Source organism: Aotus nancymaae, unplaced genomic scaffold, assembly GCF_030222135.1.
Source record: "Aotus nancymaae isolate 86718 unplaced genomic scaffold, 86718_ANA_hifiasm-v0.15.2.pri h1tg000059l, whole genome shotgun sequence".
NCBI lineage: Eukaryota > Metazoa > Chordata > Mammalia > Primates > Aotidae > Aotus > Aotus nancymaae.
Window position 1 is genome coordinate 38,437,312 of NW_026988473.1, and position 21,542 is coordinate 38,458,853.

The 21,542-nt window shown below is 36.3% G+C and overlaps 1 long non-coding RNA gene across 1 annotated transcript in view; it reads left to right on the forward strand.

Annotated features, from left to right (window-relative positions):
* The first annotated feature begins 2,866 nt into the window (after positions 1–2,866).
* Positions 2,867–21,542, forward strand: part of LOC105720078 (uncharacterized) — a 66,948-nt gene continuing 48,272 nt past the window's right edge. The window contains exon 1 of the long non-coding RNA XR_001108078.2: positions 2,867–2,972. This is a non-coding gene — a long non-coding RNA (uncharacterized LOC105720078). The remainder of the gene's footprint in view (positions 2,973–21,542) is intronic.

Consider the following 21,542-nt stretch of genomic DNA (forward strand, 5'->3'; position numbering starts at 1 on the left):
ACTCACAGCATGTAACAGCCTTTTTCAAAAATTTGTCTCCTCAAATCCTTTCTTTGACTTTCTGACATGGTTTTCTTTAGTCAGTTTATTGATGTATAATTTACATATGTTATCAGTTTTGACAAATATAGTTGACTCTTTAACAGCACAAGTTTGAACTGCATGGGTCCGCTTATACAAGGGTTTTCTTCCACTTCTGTTACCCCTGAGATGGAAGAGCAACTCCTCCTCTTCCTCCTGCTCTTTGTGAAGGTGCTAAGGAGGAAGACCTTTCTGAGGATAGTAAGTAGTAAATATATTTTCCCTTTCTTATGATTCTCTTAGTAACATTTTCTTTTCTCTAGCTTACTTTACTGTAAAAATAGAGTATCCAATACATATAAAATTCAAATAATAAAATTCAGTATTAACCAGCTGTTTATTTTATTAGTAAGACTTCCAATCAATAGTAATTTATTAGTAGCTAAGATTTGGGGTAGTCAAAAGTCATCTTTAGATTTTTGACTCCAAGGGGGTCGGTGCCCCTAATACCTGCCTTGTTGAGGGATTAACTGTATGTACAGTAATGAAACCACATCTTTGTGATCATGCATAAATTGTTTAAATTGCGTTTTAAAATATTTTTTTCTCATCTTAAGAGGAGCAAAATAAAATCTAAATTTCTTATAGAGTTTGTTTTAAAAAATCAATTATAGAAATCCCTAGTATAAGATCTGGCACATGTTAGAAGTTCGATTAATGTTGGTTCCCCACCTGTTCTCTTGCTGACAGCAAAGGCTAGGTTTCGTACATTTTTACATGCCTCAGCAACTAATATGGGGCAGGGCACATAGAAGATGCTGACTAAATGTTTTTGGAGTGAACAAATGTCAAGTGCTAGAAATATAGAGAAGAGAAACAATTAATTATAAATTCATTAAGATAATTACATATCCTTTCTTTCACCTCTGTAATTACCAAGCAAGTTTCTCATATTAATTTGGTTCCCAAGAAAACTTCCCTATTAGAAAGAGGACATACTATCCACTTTACCTGAGAATTTTGGTCCATGAGGCAATAATGTTTCTCATTATAAATCAAGAAATTAGCTTTCAAGTTACTAATCAATCTCTAGTGAGTTTTATTAGCATCAATTAGTCCCCTAGAATCAAATCAACCTTGAATAAATTAACAGGAGAGATCTTTTGACATTGAGAAGATGAGGATCAGGTTCTTAGCCCATGGAGGCTTCGCAAGGTACCACATAAGCTACCAACAGCCTTCTTACTTGGAAATTGGTAAGTCTGAGTTTAGCATATTGTGTACAGAAGTATCAGGGCTGGGCCTTCCATTATCCTTTCCCTTTGCTTAAGTACTGCTTATATTTCTGAGGAAAAAATGCTAATAGAATTCAATCTAAGCTCCAAAAGATATAGAGTCAGGGATCTGCCCCAAGCTGGTTCCCTTAATTGTTGACTGTGTTATCTTCCACTAACCCCTCTCCGTTCACATCAATCACAACAGGCTTCTTATTACCCCTTCTCGCCTCTCCTTTTCTCAGCCCTGAAATGACTTCTTTTCATCCTTACATACACAAATAAGTAGTGAAATGATTTCCAAAGCCTGGCTCAGGTATGCTTCATCCCTAGAGTCTACCTTGATGAGGTTGTTTGCTCCTACTCTGTTTTCTTTATTCTATCAAGTCTTTGGACTTTGCATCAGAATACATAAGACACATTACATTATATTTAGGTAACTTATAAATTCAGGCAGGAGACTTTATAATGCAAAGACAGAAACATGATTGTGGTATTCAGCACCCTAGATGGGTTCTGGTGACTGCTGCTTTCTATTTATCCCTTTGCATAGTTCCATTCCACACTGAATAGGGCTGATTCTGTATAATCAAGAGAGTAAGGCAGAAGTAATAGTGTGTAACTTCCGATGTTAGTTGGTCAGGTTTTAGAAAGTACTGCAGCCTTAGCCTTGGGCTCTTGGATAGCACACCCTGGGGGAAGTCAGTCACCACGCCATGAAGACACTCAAGGAATCCTATGGAAAGGCCCATGAGAAAAGAAACTGAGACCCTTTGCCAACAGCCAACACTAACTTCGCAGCCATGAGTGAGCCACCTTTGAAAAGATTCTCCATTTCAGTTGAGCCATTGAATGAATGCAGACTGAACCAAAATCTAAGGGCAACATTATAAGAGACTCAGCCAGAACATCCCATCTGAGCCACATTTGTATTCCTGCTCATTGGAAACTGAGGGATAATAAGAGATTTTTGTTGTTTTCAGCCATTAACTGTTGAAGCCATTCATTAGGAATGGCAAATAGCTAATATACATATTCAAATTGGCTTAAGGAAAAAAGTATCTATTGCTTATGTAGCAGAAAATCCAAAGGCATGGCTTTAGGCATGGATGGATTCAAGTGCAAAAAATTTTTGTCAGAAATCTGTTTCATCTCATATCTTGGCTTTCTTTTCTCCTTCAGTGGTTTCTTTTGCAGACAGATTCTTCTTATGAGGAAACTAGATGAACTGAAGAAGCTCCAGCTGTAAATGTTAACATGTTAGCTATATTACTCAGGGTTCTCCATAGGGATAGAACTAATAGGATATATGTATATATGAAAGAGATTTTATTAAGGGGAATTGGTTCACATGATCACAACGCAAAGCCCCATGATAGGCTGTCTGCAAGCTGAGGAAGCAATAAAGCCAGTATTGGCTCAGTCTGAGTCAAAAGTCTTCAGTCTGGCCAAAGGTTGAGAATCCCTGGCAAACCCCACTGGCATAAGTTCAAGAGTTCAAAGACTGAAAAACCTGGAGTTCTTCAATGAAAGCTGCTGGCAGGAGGAACAGAAAGCATCCAGCATGAGAGGAAAATGAAAGCTGGAAGACTCAGCAAGCCAGCCTTCCCCACTTTCTTCTGCCTGTTTGTTCTCGTGTGCTGACACCCTATCGGATGGTGCCTACCCACATTGAGGGTGGGTCTTCCTCTCCCAGTCCACTGACTCACATGGCAATCTCCTTTGGCACTACCCTCACAGACACACTCAGAAATATACTTTACCAGCTATTTAGGCATGGAAACCTTCAATCCAATCAAGTTGACACCTAATAATAATCATCACTTCAGCAATAAAGAGAAAAAAAATATCTCTTTCCCAATAGTTTAAGCAAACATTGAGGACTGAGTCTTGTTGACCTGCCTTGGGTTGTATGCAAGTATTTGAGGCCAGTGGTTAGACTGGTAGAGATTAGTACTAAGTCATTTAACCATCCTTGGGACAAGAGGTAGGGTAGACTTTTACCACAGAACTGTCTTACAGGAAGAAGATGGTATTCAAAAAAATAATTGAAGGGCTATGTCCCTAGAGTGGGTGCTGAATTGGAAGAATTACAGGCTTCAATTACAGACAATTATAAACTGGAATAATATTCCCAAAGCCCTACTTTGATCATGTTACTCAGAATATGAAGACTGTATTAGTCTGTTTTCACACTGCTGATAAAGACATATCTGAGACTGGGCAAATTACAAAAGGAAGAGGTTCAATGAACTTACAGTTTCAGGTAGCTGGGGATGCCTCACAATCATGGCCTCAGACTCTCAACTAGCTGGGATTACAGGTGTGTGCCACCATGCCCAGCTAATTTTTGCATTTTTAGTAGAGACAAGGTTTCACCACATTTGCTGGGCTGGTCTCGAACTCTTGACTTAAAGTGACCTGCCTGCCTTGGCCTCCCAAAGTGCTGGGATTACAGGCATGCCAGTGTGCTTTTATTTGGATGTTTGCACTGTGTCTACACACTCAGTTTAAATTAAATCTCACAACAGAGATGATGTTTAATATAACTAATTTTTAAAAAAAGTTTGAACTTAATTTTAACTTTAAAGTTTACTTTTAAACTTTAATTTTAATTTTAAAAAGTTAAAGTTTAAAAAACTTTAACATTTCTTTAAATTGATCATCAAAACTTCAAAAGAAATTTACCACCATTAGACATCATTTATAAAAAGACAATAAAGTCATATTTTACAGACCTGCCATGGTTTAGGATACTTTTAGGTTATTCCCTCAGCTACCACAATAGAACCAAATGTTGCCTCTTTTATGTATCCAAACCCCAGTGCACCGAGGAACAAATTTGATTCCTGAATGCACTCTACTTGTAGTCCTTCTCTACTGACATTAAATATAACTATTTGGTCACAAATATATCAAGATTGAATAAAAATTTAGTGCTACTGTTTCCCGGGATTTATTCTGAATTCCTTCTATTCTCTCTTAAATCTCCATACCCAGGAAGAATTGTTGGGCTGATGGGAGGAGGGCTAGAGCAGCAATCAGCAGACATTACCATTTATCTATATAGTATCACAAACAAATAAATACCAGATGTGGCTTTTGCCCGTCTTCTACTTTTTCCCCTCTATTTCGTCATAAATATCAATTATGTAACAGGTTTGGCTGGCAGTAAACACTGAAATAAGAAAAATTTAGAACATACTAAAACCCCTTTTTATTACTTAGATACTTAGAGATGTAAAAATGAACATATGTTTTGTAGGAACACTAAGTTTTTCCAGTGTATAGTGTGTCTTTTATTATACTGACCCTTTAAAAATGAAATTCCAGAATGCTCCTTTTACTTTTTTAATTTTGATAATTCATTTCTGTAATAGTTTAATGGAGAGCTTCTCCAAGGAAATGGTGGGGTGGTACATGTGTAAGTTGTTCACATCAAAATGGAGTCATTAATGTTAAAACAAAACAAAACAAAAAACCTTGACAAATAGAGCCAGAGACGGCTTTGAAGAAAGGGTTCTCATGCTCGTATTTTTGAGAAAAACTACCGCAAAAGATTCTGCAAAAACCACAACTGTACACAAAGGCCATTTCAATTTTACACAAAAAATACTTCTGCAAGGACATCTGCATAGCAACTGTCTGTCCAGACTCAGACTGGCGTGACCCTTGTTATTGATCTTTGTAGCCAATGATAATTGTTTTAAAATAATTGTGTAATCTTGATTTCTTTTTTCTTTAAAAGGATCTTTCTTTACTTCCCTGAATACATACATTGTTTACTATGGCATGTGTATTTCCATTGCAATGCTCTATTCCCTAAATATCTTTTTCTTTTAGAGAGCCTTTCTCTGTTTGTTATTTAGGTTGATGTATATGGTTACAGAAGTAGACATGGAAAAGATCACCATTGAAAGAAACTAGCGATTCTTAGAACTGGTATGCAATAATCACTTGAGCCCTTTGAGCTCTCTGTTACCATGATTCACCTTTTCTGCCCTGGTGAGTCTTCTGAGAGGCTGAACCACTCTCTTTTTGGTAGTAGCTCTTTTCTTTACTTGGAATCTGGACCTGATAAAGCCATTTTAGTAAAGGACCATATGCCCCTCCTGGAGTGATAAAAGTGTTTCCGTCTTTTTTGGCAAGACCTTTCTCATGTAAAGACACGTCTTTCTGGATTGAGTGCTCTTATTTCTACAAAATCTACTTTCCATTCATGAAGCATGTCTTTTCTGGTGAGTCCACTTTTTGGCTGTAGGTTTAGTTCAATTTTTTTTTTCAATCTACCTGCCTGGGTTAAGATTTCTGTGAATACTTGATTTCTTTTGATTTGGTTTGAGCTTTTTTGTTGCTTGTTTCTAAAAATCTTCTGATTGCAGCAAAGGTTAAGAAGAAAAGAGAATAATTTTGTATGAGAAAAAAGCCTGGGTGGGAAATTTTTGTCCTAAAGTAAATGACTGGTTATTTAAGAAAGAAAAAGTGCAGGACAGAGCAGAAAGTCCAAGAATATCATAAATAATGTGAGTTTTGATAAAGTTTGTGAAGGAGGTATTTATAAAAATAATTTTGTGTGTGATAAAATTAGTTAAAAGAAAATTATAATAATTTTAAAGAAGAGCCAATATTAAAAATCATACAAAACTAAAAAGTTTGGTTCCCTATGTAGGAAAAACAAAGTATTGATTTATGCTTAGAATAGTTGCAAGTGGTTTTGAGTTTTGATTTCAAAATATGCTTCTTTAACAGCCATTTTCTGTGTTTGTTTTTGAGAGGGAGTCTCTCTCTGTTGCCCAGCCTGGGGTGCAGTGGCATGATCTCAGCTTACTGCAACCTCCACCTCCTGGGTTGAAGCAATTCCCCTGCTTCAGCCTCCAGAGTAGCTGGGATTACAGGCACATGCCACCATGCCCAGCCAATTTTTGTATTTTTTAGTAGAGACAGGGTTTTGCCATGTAGGCCAGGCTGGTCTCCAATGCTTGACCGCAGGTAATCCACCCACCCCTGCCTCCCAAAGTGCTAGGATTACAGGCATGAGCAACCACACCCAGCCAACAGCCATCTTCTAAACTACGGTCAGTTTCTAATTCTGCCACATTTCTTGCTGAGACATATTTTTTTCTACTTTCAGATTTGAAATGCTGTTTTTTAAAATTTAGAATGGTAATTTCATTTCTCCATGTAAAATTTTTTTTTTGAAACTTCACATATTTATATCAGAATTCAACCTTGCCTATACTTCTGCATGAGATCTGGAGGTCATGCATGCATCATCTTTGCCTTAGGCTCTCCTTTCTTCCCTTATAAAGATATATCCGTTTGCTAGGCTAGGCTGACCACTCTTTCTTTTAACATTTTTGTCATGTCCTTTAATTTTTTTCTCGTTTTAACTCTGATTTTGTTGCCTGACCCTGACATATTTTTCTCAAAGACTTAGAAAAGCAAAGTTTTTCTCAGTATATCTGGATTCTGCCCTCTTGGCTTTTCCTGATGTGCCTAAATTGTTCCATATAACCAGGAAACTTCCCATATTGTTAGTAAAAACCACGTATTCCCCTGCTTAACATACCAGTTTTCTTGTTTACATTCCTCTGTAATATAGTGTACTCATAATCCTGAACAAATTCTTTCTATGTCTGATTAAATTTAATTACTCTTCCATCAGGATTGATTTCCAGGTTATCTAAATCAGCTTCCCATAAGGAGAAACAATCGTGCTGCCGAACATTTTTCTTTACCTTTTTGGCAACTAACCTAAAAAACGAAGATTTTATATTCTGTTAAGATAATTTCCTGTGTTGTCTTTTTTTTTTTCCTCCTTAGAGATAGGGTCACATTCTGGTTCCCAGCTGGAGTGCAGTGGTGCAACCATATTCACTGCAGCCTCAAAATCTTCAACTCAAGAGATTCTCCCACCTCAACTTCCTGAGTAGCTGGGACTACAGACGTGTGCCACTATACTTGGCTAAATTTTAACAAAAAACGTTTTTAGAGACAGGGTCTTACTATGTTACCCAGGCTGGTCTCAAACTCTTGGCCTTAAGCAATCCTCCTGTCTTGGTCTCCCAGAGTGCTGTGATTATAGGCATGAGCCACCCACTGCACCTAGCCCTGTGTTGTCTTTATTAGGGTTTTTTTCATTACTTAGGAAAATAGAGTTTTTAAAAGAGGCTAAGGATTTTATATTTATTTGATTTTCTGTATTGCTTTTGAAGATCTCTGATTATCATTCTGGTTAAATGAATAACTATTATGTTACAGGGACCTTTAATTCTGTTTTCATCAAGTGTTTTGAACTTTTTGACATCTTTGGTAGGCTTCCCCAAGATCAAAATTCCAAGTTAAGGCTTTTTTGACACCTAAAATTAACTTTGAAATTTTCCAGTTGGGCCTCTATAGAGCCTCAAAGAATGTATCTCTCATCTTGTAGATATTTTAGATGAAAAGGCTTATTTGGCAAATTGTATGAGAAGCATTGTCAAATGATGTGATACTAGATCTTCTTTCAGTTATATTTATTGGTATATTCTTTGCATAACTATTTAAAAACTATATAAATTTATAAAAAATTTGATGTTATGTCATAGCTTTGGTTTTCTGAAATACTTTCTAAAGTTTTATTTGAATGAATATGTTATGAATCTAAGTATTCTAAAGCATATATAAAATTTATAAAAGTGTGATGGTATGAATTTGATGCTGTCAGTCATGATTCTGGTTGATATTTTAAAATGCTGCATATAATAAAAATAACTACATTTTCTTGTCAACTTTCAATTTTCTTTTTTTTTTAATTATACTTCAAGTTCTGGGGTACATGTGATCGTGCAGGATTGTTACATAGGTATACACACGCCACGGTGGTTTGCTGCACCCATTCCCCCCATCATCTACATTAGGTATTTCTCCTAATGTTATCCCTCCCCCATCCCCCTACCCCCTGCTATCCCTCCCTAGCTCCCGCACCCCCAACAGGCCCTGGTATGTGATGTTCCCCTTCCTGTGTCAATGTGTTCTCATTGTTTCATCAGATTTTTAACCATGGCTATTTTGTTTTTGTCATACATAGTTATTGTTTTAAGTTATTCTCTAATAATATATATAATCAGCTGCAGCTCAAAGTTGCTTTTTAAGAAAAAGAGAAGTACTCTGGAACACAGACTTCTGACAACTTTAAGATCAGTAGACTAAACAAAAATTTCCAGAACTCCAAAAATGAAATGTGTGAGTTTATAAAAGTGCTCATCAAGATCAAGCAAAACAAAAATTTAGTTATGTAATTGATAAAGCTAATTAAATTAAGTAATTGATAAAGCTAAGGTTTTTATAATTTTTATGTAAACCAATGATTGGTTATTCACTTAGATGCTTTCCAGATTAAAAAAATGTTCTCTCTTAAGTTTGACAACACTTAAGCTTTACAACATACTTTACAACACTTTGGTAAAGTATATTTTTGTGAAAAAATGTAGAAGTATTTGCTTTTTCTCTGTATTAGTCAGAGTTCTCTTGAGAGAAAGGACTAAGAGAATGGGTGTATATATGAGAGGGAGATTATTTATTTATTTATTTATTCATTCATTTATTTTTGAGACAGATTCTTGCTCTGTAACTCAGGCTGCAGTGTAGTGGTGTGACCTTGGTTCACTGCAATGTCTGTTCCTGGGTTCAAGTGATTCTCCTGGCTCAGCCTCCCAAGTAGCTGGGACTACAGGCTCATGCCACCACAGCTGGCTAATTTTTGTGGGTTTGGTAGAGATGGTGTTTCTCCATATTGGACAGGCTGGTCTCAAACTTCTGACCTTGTGATCCACTTGCCTTAGCCTCCCAAAGTGCTGGAATTACAGACTTGAGCCACCACGCCCAGTCGAGAGTGATTTTTAAGGAGTACTGACTCACATGATCACAAGGTGAAGTCCCACAATAGACTGTCTGCAAGCTGAGGAGCAAGGAAGCCAGTCTGAGTCCCCAAACCTCGATTCTCCCTGCTTGATTCCTCCAAAAATTGAAAAATATTCATAATATTTTTAGTGATAATTAGGTTATTTGCATAAGTTCAACAAAAATCTGTTCTGTCTTTATAGCAGGATAGAATTGAAAACAGTGGTTACATTACCAAGTCTTTGACTGAAGTATTGTATTTGAGAATAAAACAACTGGCTCAAACAGTTCCTAGCATCACAGTGAATGATCAGAAATTGTCACTTCCTGGCAGGCCTGGAAAATTAAATAATATAAGTAAAATCTAAAATCCACCTAGGTTTGGCTTCTTTCCCTCAAGAGGTATTAAAATCTGAGACTCCTATGTGATGAATGTAGAGTGAAAATACTATTTTGAAGAAAACAAATGAACCATTACATGCTTGTTATTAGATTGTAGCCTTATTCACAGTTTTCAAGTTCTTCTTATTTACCTGTAGACTAGACTAGATCCTGAATTCTCCTGATTTCATCCAATATTTTGCTACAACTCTCCAGCTAGTAACAAAAAACTGCTCTGATCCTAAAGCTCTATAAGTCAAAACTAGATAAATTTTAAATAACATTCCTTGTGCCTGATGTGTGATCACCACAAGATCATCAAACTGCATATCATGACTAGAGATATTCAAACTGCAAACCAGGAGAGGTTGATGTCTTCATGCTGTAGACAGCTATTCCCAAGATATAGGAACAAATCTTCATATCATAATGAGACTATTACCTACCTTAATGCTACTCTAACCTCCATTATTTACATGGTAAGATAATGGCATAATTAAAGTTCCACAATCAGTAGCTTATGCTGGTAACTAAACAGAACCTAAATATATTTTGTATCCACTGGTTAAATAAGAAAATGTCTGCTCTTGCTAATATTACAAGCTATACTTGGATATATTCCTCTGAAAAACTGAGAATCATATACACTAAATAAGAGGACAGATCATATGCTTACTCTAGGTCTTATCTAATTCCCTGTGGTCATTTGATTTATTCAATTGGTTATTTTTAAGTTTATGGCTCAAAGTCATTATGCAAACTTGAATTATCATATTACTATTTATTTTTCTTCCTAAACTTTGTATCTGTTACTTATTAAATTTTTATGGAAATACTAACTTGTTGGAGTTTGACCTGCAGACCCTGACCCAGTGACAGATGAACAAATTCACTCAAACACAAATCTCCAGTGAAAGAGTGGGCTGGGGGTCTGCGGTCACTCACAGACACTCCTGAGAGAGATAGCAGTCATGGCCTGACCAGTTGGCTCTCTAGGCATTTATTCAGTATAGATTTAATAATAGAGGCTCTAAGTCAACACACTTATGGATAATGATTAAAGGCCAGGTTCTGAGGCCTAAAAGCAAACACCATTTGCATGTGATAAATCTGGTCACCCTCCTCCCGAGAGAGTCATCTGACTTGTGAAAGATTAAAGCTTAGCTTTAGGACCACATTAGTAAACAAGTTACTCATATAAAGTCCCCCACATTCCCTAGTTATTTGCTTTTCTTTATCAACTAAAGGTAAAGGGGATTAGGCTGCCTCCAGCCAAAACATCTATGGAAACTACGCAAACTTCTCGGCCTTTCAAGATTTGTAACTATATTCTATAATTTTACAATCTTTCCAACCATCCTGACTGAACCCCCACACTAACTTCTAACAAAATAATGTTGGCCCAGCACTTTAAGACAACAAAAGACTAAAGAGCAGACAAAATTGAACATAGTGATGAACTCCATGTAGACATAGCTTGAGAGCCACTCCTTTCAAACCTCCTTCATTGCTCAAATGTGGCTAAAGGGTTGACACTGGATCCTAGTCTCCAATCAATCCCTTTCAATATGAGATGAGACCAGCCCCTGGGACAAGTCCATCCTGTTACTAACGAACATCAAAAACTGGCCTATGGTAGATGATTCTTTGTTAAGGTGAAGAGGAAATACCCTAGGCACAAACTGATGAAATGCAGGAGGTGTGGAGGCCACAGCAGATGTGGAGTAAGTGCTGACTGCCTGCAACACACTTCACTGTTTAACACAAATCTTAAGCTTAGTGATTCATAAATTTAAATGCAAATATTGAATAAATGGTTTTAAAAGTTTTTTTTTGGTTATTATACCCTAAAACTTATTTTAAACATTTTGATAGTGAGTATGGTTCTTTGTCTACCCACTCACTCTAGTGCTTAAGAAATGTAATCTTTGCTTTCTATAATTCAATATAATTTTGTTTCAAGACCTCATTCTCTTAAAGACAGTGACAAAAAAAACCCCAATTAAAACAAATTTAGTTTAAAGATCTCATTTGGCTTTATTCACAATTCTAGAATTGGGCAACACTTCATTCTAAAAAATAGAATGTTCAGAGAAGTTGAGCAGAAGGGATGGCTTTGTAGACAGAGAAGGGCTGAAGAAGGCAGAGGCAGAAAATGAAAAGCTCATTAGTCATTTCCAAGCTGTTTTTCTTTAAAATCTGGTCTGTTGGGGCCTAGTGTTTAATCCAAAACAATAGCCTCCTATAATTCTTACTTAACAAGAGGAACACTCATTTCAATCTATTTAAGGTTCTGCCTCTTTTCCCCAGGATGGTGGCTAAATTCCTTAACCTATGTTGCAGGCCACAGTGATGTCTGGTTCCTGATTGTCATCAGACTATGCAGGCATCTTCTGTGACATCAGTTACCTGTGCCAGTCCTGGGTCATTAAATCCTGCAGTTTGCTGCTGCACTATCTCCTTTGCTCCAGGTCTGGCTCTCTCTGCCACCTCAAAACTTCTGCTGGGCGCATAGAAAATCATTGGCTGCACTCCCTGCCTACTCTGAAGCTATGAAAAACTGGGGGCTGGGTGGATCAAGGAGTTTTATCAAGCATGTTTCGAATAGTCACTTCTACTCTGTTTCTGAGGGCCTCTTCTTAGGAATCTCACCCACTTCCCAGCTCTCTTCAGTTCTCTCTGATGTTCTTCTACCTAGTCATTTACAGCTCAGAAGCTACAAACTGAATTAAGCATTCTTCTGGGTCACCTCATCACTGCAGCAGTAAAGACAAGATGCACAGTTGCTCTAATAGGAGAAGTTGTTAGGGAAGGAAAAATATCTTGAAAAAACATTGATTAATAATTCAAAATATTACTCTGCCTCACTTGTACAGGAAGGCAATTTTTGTATGGCCATCACTTATATAAGAATGCAATTAATGAAATAGCCTTTTATAAAACTTAATCAAAGCTGGCCATAGGTGTTGAAATGGAAAGATAATCATTCCTAAAGGAATGAGAGGGTCAGTACTTTATCCTATGTCTCTGATGTGTCTCCTGAGAGTTTGTCCTCAATGTTTTTTTAAAGACAATTAAACTTTTGTGAGTGACTCAGACACAATTTAAATATGGCCAATGTCTCATGTTCTCAGATAGTTTTGTTTAAATAACGTTCTGTATCTAAAACAAGCACCAAAAGCAAATTGATTTGTATTTGTTTTGCACTAGTGTAATATGGTCCTAGAGATTATGATCATGAAATATTTTACTATATACTGTACTAGGTACCGTTTTAACCCCAAACCACAGTAGTCAAATTTAAACTCCTGAAACTAAAAGAAGAACATATTGGCTTACATATCTGGAAATTTAGGTTCAGCTTGATTCTACATAGCAAGATTCAGTGACACAAATTATAATATTAAAGCTTTATTTGTGGTCTGTTTGTTTCTTTTGTCTTTATCTTTTAGCATTTCTACCTTCTGCACGTGGGTCCCATTCTCAATAAGACTTTCTATGACAGGAAAAAACATCCAAGCTTATATACCTGTAGCTTGTGATTCAGAAAAAGGACTCTTTTTTTGTTCTTTTTTACTCTCCAAATATCAAATATCAGGAAAGGCCTGGACTTCTTTGGGACATGTATACATTCTTGGCTCAATCACTCCAACAAGGAGATAGAATACACTGATTGGCTTTCCTGAATCACATGATCACAAGCTATGATGGAAAGAGGGGTCACTATAACTGACAGCTCCATCAGGACAAGAAGAACATACATTCCTGATAGGAAAAGTAGTGTGCTGCTATCCGAAGGATGAAGAAAGGCTATAAAAATAAAACAAATATGCAGTATAAATGGGAGAGTAGAGGGTAGACTGAAGCACTCTGTGTATGTTTCTTTCCAAATCTGGATTTGGGGCTGTGGCCACATTTATGATGCTCTAAGCACTAAGACTGTGTTCCTATAATGCCCAAAGCATCTTGTGGGAAAAGACAATGACTGCTTCTATAGCTCCTAAGTAGATTTATAACTACTAATAATAACTACTAATTTTTAACTACTAAGTAGATTTTTAACTATTACCAAGATTCACCTTATTTTTAAAGAAATTATGCATTTTTGCATTAAGACATATTTTATTTTCTTCCCTCCCATCTCTTACACCTTCTTATGTTACCATAAAAAAGAGCTTTTGTGACTAAATTCACACAGTTGTTTCAACAGCCTACTTAGCCAGATAAAGTGGTGAGAAATATCAGCTTGGGTAGAATTCGATTCTTTGTGTAAAAATTTATTTCTAAGTTTCTTTAGAAGTAATGCCATTCTAGGTATAAAAAAAACAAATAACAAACCCCCTACCCTTCCCCAAATAAACAAAAAAAAACAGTTCGGTTCTGGAGCTGAACTGCAGAACCCTTCATAATACATCACATTTGAGTCTCAGAATCAGGTTCTTTTCCTCACTTTGTTTCTCTGGCATGACAGATGCTTCTGCCAAAGTCAGAATTATTGGTGATATGAAGAATGAGCTAAGTCACATTTACTGTAGCTGTGGATAAAGCATCTTCAAATCGGGCAGAAAATGTCAATATCATTGACCTCAAGGAAGATATGTGGTTTTTGCACAGTGTAGAATTTGGGGGCTCCCCAGCAAAACAACACAACAGCAACAGAGAAGATTTTTCTCATGACCAGAATGTAAAGTGTTGTCACGGATCCAGATTTAGAGAGGAATGTAACAGTTCTGAGCCTGTGCAGGAAAAAAGAACTAGACATGAGGCCAAAACTCTGAAATCGTAGCCCTTTTTCTTTCACTGCATTCCTGAGTGTTCTTGCCTACCCACTGTACTTCTTTCTGCATCACTTCCTATTTATTTGATATAAAAATGATGATAGTAGTTCTCATAGAATATATGAGAATATACATTGTTGCTCTTTTTATTTATGGCTGTAAGATTCTCATTAATACTATCATCATCTAACATTTCTTATGTGATATGTGTACATTTCCAAAGACTTTCACTTCAGTTATGTCACTTGATCTTTACAACATCCCAGCCAGGAGCCAGGAGAGTATTTGTATTCCAACTTTTAGAAGAAACTGAGATCTACAGAAGTGAGGTGACTTCTTTGTAAATCCTTGAGTAACATGAAACAATCCAGGACTTAAAATACCTGCCTCTGTACTCTTGACACGGCTTGTTCCTTTCTTTCCCTAAAGTTCATAGTTACTCTTTCTCTATCTTCTTTTGCTAGTAAATCCTTTTTTTAAAAAATCATATAGTACAGATTTTATTTCTTCTGTGGCTTTTGTTTTTCTTTGTATAAAAGGGATATAATATTTAATGAACATTTAATATATGATGAAATTGGTGCAAAGTACATTATTTCCATTACCTCATTTATTCTGGCTACAACCTTATATTTCAGGAATTATTCTTATTCCCATCTTACAGATGAGGTAATTGAACCCTTAAGAGTTTAAGAAGAGTATATGCTTAAAGACATATACTGAGAGTCTGAGCTTTTAAACACTTTGAGATACAGTCTCCATGATCTATAATGGCTTTTTAAAGAGAAAAAATGGATGTGGCAGAAATGCTCCAGGAGAGTATTAGTTTCTTCCCTATGCCAGTTTTTTTCTGTATTTTCAAAATGAACAGGAACAAGATATATATGCTGGTTTAAAAACTAGATAACTGAGCAAAATTTATCAAGTAACAATTTTCAAACTTTGGACAATAAGTAGCACAGGACTTTGGCCCCTGACAGAAGAAAAGCAAACAGGATTAAATTTTAAATTGCACCCTTATTCTGCCTAGAGGTAGTTTTCAAGTCATAGATACAGAAACAAGAGAACCCAATGAGTACCTGGTAGTCTCAATAAAGTGAGAAGACTGAGATAATATTTGGGGAGACTAAACTGGTCAGTATTTATTTTCAAGTTTTAAGTCAAGAGAAGAGACAATTGCCTATAAAGATGAAGAACTACAAAGATCTACAAAGAAATTCCCTTGTGTATTTGGTAGTAATTTTCACCTGCATATTTAGCACCATGCAAGGCTGGAGAAGGAACCTCTGGGAATAAGTAGGCTGAGTAATTTCAAGAAGTCATGGCTAGGAATATTTTGTGTAGCCACCAATAAGAGTAGGAAGATCCCATGAATAAGGCCATCAATTAGAGTACTCAGAAGTATATTGCCTTTATATCAGGAATAAATAAATTTCATATACTACTCTGGACCTACCCAATGAAACTTAAAAACAAATCTCAAAAACAAAAATCCAACTAATTCCAAGCAACTTAGCAATGTGCTAGAACAAACTTCAACACTATTCAAAAACATACAAGAAAATCCAGCACATACAACATTCACAATGTCTGGCATTCAATCAAAATTACCAGGCTTTGGCTGGGTACAGTGGCTCATACCTGTAATCCCAGCACATTGAGACACTGAAGTAGGAAGATTACTTGAGACCAAGAGTTCAAGACCAGCCTAGGCAACAAAGCAAAACCATGTCTCTACAGAAAATTTAAAATTTAGCCAGATGTGGTATTGTGTGCTTATAGTCCTAGCTACTCAGGAGGCAAAGGTGGCAGGATCATTTGAGCCCAGAAGTTTGAGGCTGCAGTGAGCTATAATTGCACTCCAGCCTGGGTAAGACAGAGTAAGACCTTGTCTCAAAAAATAAATTATCAGGCCTCCAAAAAAACATGCAATAGAACCCACAATGGGGAGAAAAATTAATCAATAGAAATAGACCCAGAAATGACAAGGAGAATGAAATTAGCAAACCAGGACATTAAAACAGCTATGACAAATGTTTCCAATGTTTAAGAAGGTAGAAGAAAATATGACTATGATGTCATGAATGAAGATTATTAAAAAGACTTAAATTGAACTTCTAGAGATTAGAATTATAACAGCTGAAATAAAAAATATATTGGCTGGAAGGGATTGCAGGTTATACATCGTGAAGAAAAGATCAGAGAATCTGGGGACACAGCAGTAGAAACACGGAAAGAAAAAAAACCCTGAAAAATAAATATCACTGACTTGTAAGCTAGTATAAAATTATTTAACATACATATAATTGGAATATATTTTAAAATATGTGAAGAGAGAAGAAAATTTGAATATTTTATTTTAGCTAGGAAATTTCCAAGTGTGATGATGAAAAATATAAACCCACCTATCGACGAGGATGAGTGATTCCTAAGTTGATTATGTAAATAAAACTACACCAAGTCACCCGTAATCATAACTTGCTAAAAACCAATGATAAGAAGAAAATCTTAAAAGCAGGTAGAGAAAAATAACACATTATATACAAAGGAACAAATATAGGAGTCACAAGCAGAAGACATTGTAGGGCAACATCTTTAGTGTGCTGAAAGAAAAGAACTGCCAACTTAGAATTCTGTACCTGGTAAAATAATCATTTTTAAAAAACAGTGAAATAAAGCCCTTATCAGACAAATAGAAGCTGAGGAAATTTCTTACCAGCATACTTGCACTTTTAAAAGTTTGAAGGAAGTTCTTTGGACAAAGGAAAACAGTGCTAGATGCATATTTGGATCGACGGAAAGAAAATGCACAGGAAATGGTCAGTAGGTGGAAAAGAATAAAACAGTTTTTCTTATTTGGTCTCCTTAAAAATTGTTGGCTATTTTAAACAAAACTTATAACATATGAGGTTTATAACTGAAAAATGAAATCTATGATAATACCACTAAGGAGGTGAGGAAGAAAATGGAGGTATATCATTGTAAGGTTCTTATTCTGTGTTCAAAGTGCTCTAATATTATTTGAAGATAGAAGTAATAAGTCTAAGACGTGTATTGTACACTTTTCAATTATTCAGAGCAATGACTGAAAACACAGGCATGATAAAAGCCAATAAAAGAGATAAAATGAAATCATTAAAAATACTAGTCTTTTAAAAAGACATGAAAAGAGTGAAAAGATTATTCTAATAATCTAGGAGAGAGATGATCATCTATTGGGTTGTGGTGATTGTATCAGATATTGTGAGATGCAATAGAGTTTGAGATATATTCCAAAGTAGAGTCAATGAAACTTGTTAATGGAGTTGATGTAGGGTGTGAGACTAAAAGGAGTGAGTCAAGACCGTCTCTCAAGCCTTTTGGACAAAGCCATGGGTAAAAAGAGTTGCCATTTACTAATATGAGGAAAAGCGGAAGGACAGGTTTATATGGTAAAATTGTGAACTGAAATTTGAAAATTTTAGCTTGAGATGTCTATTGAAGTAGAAACGTAGAATAGGCAGCTGGACACTCAAATCTGTCATTTAGGGGAGAGGATGGTGCTGGGGATGCACATTTGGAAATCATTCATTTATAGATATTAAGCTGAAATGTTTTGTTTGGCAGAAGCTTGTATTTTCCCTTCATATACTAAAGCCACTGAACAGTTTTAAGCTGGGAAATGATATAGTCATATTTGGATTTTGAAAAAAAACTGCTATGGTAGTCTTCAGAATGATATTTTTGGGACAGAAAATGTAGAAATGCCACTTAAGAAACTTATGCCAGTAGATAAATGGGATGAGGGATTACAAAAAGGTAGTGACAATATAGTTAATGAGGATGGGGTAAATTTGAGATATAATTAGGAGGTATAATTGGCCATGTTTGATGATACATTAGATTTGTGTCACGTTGGGGGGAGGAAAACCTAGGATTTCTGTCTTAAGCAACTGGGTGGCTGGTCACTGAGTTGGGAGATACACAGGGCAATCATATAATTTATATTCAAGTTGGGACACTTTTAAGACTAAAAGAGCAACCTAGGACGTATGAATGGTTTAGGGATATTGAAGAAGAAACAGCATCAGTTTTGCTGGTGGGTTGGGAGTGAACATGGTATCTTCAGTTATCAATACACAAAGTTTGAAGGACTTTGTAATCTGTCCTATGTGAGACCGTCAAGTATGTATGGCTAATATACCATTGAATAAACAGTTCTGGACTCAGAAGAGTGGTTTGGACTTCAGTTATTGGAGAGAAAGCAGTTGAAGCCATAGAGGTAGATATATTAGACAACAAAACATTTATATAAGGAGTCAAGCAATGGACTGAGAATTACTTCTTAAATGATCTTGTTATTTTTCATTTGTTTTGGTTTTCTGGGGACAGGAATATGTGGTGGATGGTTTGTGCATATAGATAATAGCCCAAATGAGGAAAATTTAATACAATATTTTACAAGAGGCTGGGGGCAATATAACTGAACTAGCTTGGGACAAAGGACATTTTTTATGGAGTTTGAACATAATTTAGCGGAAGCTTGCCCGAGATAGAGTGACCTTTCCGTGTGATAGTGAGAGGTAATACTTACGTGGTGTTTACTATGTAATAGGCACTGTTCTAGGTGCTTTATGTACATTAACTGATTTGATTATTACAACTGCCTTATAGTTATTGTGTTTTTCATCCTTATCTTCTAGATGAGAAAAATGAGTCAGTCAGTTTATTAATTTGACTATAGTTACAAAACTAGTAAGTGAGGTGCTGGAATTGAAATTAGATGATCTGACTTCTGAGTTCAAGCCCTTAACATGACTGTCTACTCTAATACTGCAGGTTCTTTAACGTATTGATCCAGAGTCCAGTTTTCTCTCATTTGTTTTTCTTTTCTTTCTAACTCTGGTTTTATACAGCCCAGTCTGTCTTGTCAGTAGAGGAATGATTTATTCCCTGACCATTTTGTATCTCACCTGACTTTCCTGTTCACTCAGAATGAAAGCAGGGGAAAAGAACACAAGTATGCAATGATTCATCTTTATTCCTTACCTCTCAGCTCTAACAACCAGACTGCATTTGCTGACTTAACTCCAGGAGAAGCAATTCTTATCCTTAGTGCAGATTTCATTCCTGGCTTGGTCAGCAGCTTCGTGGAGCCAGCTGGACTCCTGCTGCCCAAGACTTATCCATGGCAGTCACAGATCTTTGTTTCTACGAAGAGAATGTCCAAGGCTTAAGTCATAATTAGGAAGGACATTGTCCCTGAACCTGAGGTTTCTAAGCAACAGATAAAAAACCAATTAAATGTATTGGCTGCATGTCCTGTTGTCCAGCTACATGCATGGTGCTTGTTACAGAGGCTCTTGGCTACTTCTCTGCATGTCCATCTGCTAAAATGGCAAAATGCCCTCTTGGTCTATATTTGAATTTTCGTCCATAGCCATGGTTGCCAGGCCACAACAGATGCCTGAAGATCAACAACGGTCTGAGATCTTTTCTAGATACGTCTCTTCTGGCAGCCACAGACCTTGTAGGACATGATGCACACCTGTTGAATATCATCTGCCAAACAACATGACTGTTTGGGAATGGGATCAGTGGTGGAAAGCAGCTGCCATGATGACAGGCTATGCCACATGTTAAACTTGGTGTCAAAATCCCGAAAACATTTTATAAAAGAATAGGTCTGTGCTAGAAGACATGAGGAAAGTTTAGGATTGCAAAGAGTGCCAAGGGATTTTGAAACCTCAGACAAACAAGATCATGGAATAGTGGGTATCTCTGTGAAGCGTTCTCAACATGAGCAACTTGCTGGAAGCAAAATATAATAAAGTGGAGAGAAGTATGTGTAATGAACTCACTGACTTTTATAATAGAAAAGGAAAGTAGACGATCCAAAATTTCAGCTTTGTGTCTCAAACCTATAAGAAATGTTTTCCCACAGGCTTAGATCTGGGCATTTGAAGCTCAGACAAGTGGACTCATGTACATTGTTTGTAAACTTCCTTTTTATATGATAAGCTATAGAGGGAATTTAAATGACGTGCAGAGAATATAGCATATTGGGATACTTTTATTCTCATAGACCAAGAATAGGATAAGGAAGAAAAAAAGGGATGAGAGTTTAAAACTAAAAATTTGATAATTTGGTAATAATTTTGATAACAGCAAGACAAATATTTATCAAGAACACTTTAGTTAGACACATTTAAAGGGTGTAATTTGGGGAGATATTGTAGCATTGCATTGATTTGGGACATTTAATATTTTTGTCTTTCCTAAAAAGAAGAGAAAAATATATCAACAGTTTTTTTAATCAAGATTTTTGAGCATCAACCACGTGCTGGATATTATATATACACATCCACATTTACTCCTCACACCAACTCTGTGAGATATCTTTACCTCCATTAATAATACATTATTATTAATGTAGTACAGCTGTTATTAATTCTAATGACCTAATGCCATTTTGTGATGTCGTTTAACATTTTTGACCCTTAGGAACTTATAATCTAAGTCTAGAAATCAAGAGACTTATTTGGTATATGTGGAGTGTCAGGCAGATTTAGAGCATATTTACTTTACAGTTCTGTTCTAGAAAAGATAAACATTTTGTAGGTTTCTGAGTAAAAGAGTTTTAAATTTTATATAATTAAATGCAGGTTGAACTGTAGACTTAATATTGACAGGTATTGCTTCTACCTTGCTTTCTGCTATAGCCCTAGTGCCTAGCACAGGAACCAGACATGATTTGCTAAATAAATAAATAAACAAATGGTGGCGATCAGAGCAATACTGGCAATCCACCTACACACCTATTTATTTATTTAGAGATGGAGTCTCTAGGCTGGAGTGCAGTGGAGCAATCTGGGCTCTCTGCAACATCCACCTTCCAGTTTCAAATGATTCTCCTGCCTCAGCCTGCCTAGTAGCTGGGATTACAGGCAGGCACCATCATGTCTGGCTAATTTTTGTATTTTTTAGTAGAGAGATGGGGTTTCACCATGTTGGCAAGGCTGGTCTCAAACTCCTGACCTTGTGATCCACCCTCCCCAGCTTCCCAAAGTGCTGAGATTATAGGTGTGAGTCACCATGGCTGGCCTATACACCAATTTATTTGTTGTAAATTCTACACACACACACACACACACACACACACACACACTTTGCCCCTGGAAAAGATGCCAAGGATAAAGAGACTCATTAGGAAGCTGAGATAGAAACA